This window comes from Propithecus coquereli, unplaced genomic scaffold (genome assembly GCF_000956105.1).
Source record: "Propithecus coquereli isolate 6110/MARCELLA unplaced genomic scaffold, Pcoq_1.0 Scaffold288, whole genome shotgun sequence".
Classification (NCBI taxonomy): domain Eukaryota; kingdom Metazoa; phylum Chordata; class Mammalia; order Primates; family Indriidae; genus Propithecus; species Propithecus coquereli.
This window is the reverse complement of record NW_012148485.1, coordinates 1034050-1035532: the sequence shown is the minus strand read 5'-3', so window position 1 is coordinate 1035532 and position 1483 is coordinate 1034050. Positions and strand designations below refer to the sequence as shown.

General features: G+C 32.9%; 1 protein-coding gene across 1 annotated transcript in view; it reads right to left on the bottom strand.

The window, feature by feature from the left end:
- Positions 1–791, bottom strand: part of SLC30A9 (solute carrier family 30 (zinc transporter), member 9) — a 39838-nt gene extending 39047 nt beyond the window's left edge. The window contains 1 exon segment of the mRNA XM_012648488.1: positions 690–791. The gene's annotated coding sequence lies outside the window, so the exon portion shown is untranslated.
- Between the last annotated feature and the right edge of the window lie 692 nt (positions 792–1483).

Genomic DNA, 1483 nt, shown 5'->3' with positions numbered 1-1483 from the left:
GCCTCGGCCTCCCAGAGTGCTAGGATTACAGGTGTGAGCCATTGCGGCCGGCCAGGAACATTTCTTGATACCATACCACAGAGGATATAATCATGACAGAGTGGAAAAAGGATAGATCATCTGATTTCTCTAAATGGCCCACAAAGGAGGAAGAAAAGTTTAAATTTGTAACAAACGTGATTTCAATAAATCTCTATGATGAGAAAATTAGTGACAAAAGATATGAGAAAGAAGTAAAAATAGTTTATACTCAACAGGAACCATAGTTGGAGTGAGAACATAAATGTAACCCACTAAATTACATACTGAACTCCCTTGTTAGCCAAAAAAATAAAACTTCAAAAAGTCAAACATAAAAATAGGCAAATAATCTTACTGATAATTCTGCCACATACCACTGACTTAACAATGTAACTCCTAAGATGCTTATGTGAGAGACAGATTTTGAAGAATTTGATCTTGTGAGTTTAAAAAATTGAGAAAGACTGGAATTGCTCATGTGGAGCAGAATTAAGTTTAGTAACAATTTTAACATTTTTGATTCAATAAAAATATTTCTCCAATTTAGGAGGGAGCCAGTAAAAAATTTTCCACATACAGAAGACAGCAGGTAACACATTCTAAGAAATAATTTTTTTTTAGGTTATTTAGACAGGGCACGCTACTACATTTTTTAAAAATCACTATACCTGGATTTAAGGCAGAACTCATTCATTGCTCTGACTCCAGTGATGAAATTATTCTGCGTGTACTTTGATCCATATTCCCTTTTCTTAAGGACGGCTTTAACTAAACCAAAAACATAGGAAAACATAATAAATATGCACACTGAAAGTCACATTTGAAGATGAATATCGGCTGATACTTAAGTGGGTTCACTAACGAATTCCACAGAAAACTGATCTTTTTCCTGATGTGTTGAATGACATCAAAAAAATAAAAAAGTTCTCCAAGTGCGGGATGGGATGGAATTGCTCCTGCAGCCATCTAGCTTTCGTCTCCATAGCTGACCTATAACTGATGCCAAAATGCCAACCCCTTGTCTAACGGACATCTTGTATAGGTATTACTGGTTTGTCTAAACCATATTAATACAATTTAAATTGCTTAGGGTCTAAGTCAAAATAAACTGATGTTTCAATAAAAAATTATAGGCTTGAGTTCAGTGTTTTTCAAACTGTGAAGTGAAACCAGGATTTTATAAAAAGTGATAATACACAGTAATCAAAGAGTTTTGCATATAATTACTAATAAGTTCTTTTTGCAAAAACTTTTGTTTCAGTAATGTATAATAAGCTATAGTAATGTATAATAAGCTATACTAGGTCACTAAGAATTAACAGTATTTCTTATATGGGTTGCAGTCAAAAATGTTTAAAGCCACCAACCTATTTCATGCAGTGTAACAAAATGGAAGTAAACTGAGGAACAATTTTATCAGCTAAAAATTATTAGAAGTTTATTACAGATTGTAGTTAAAATA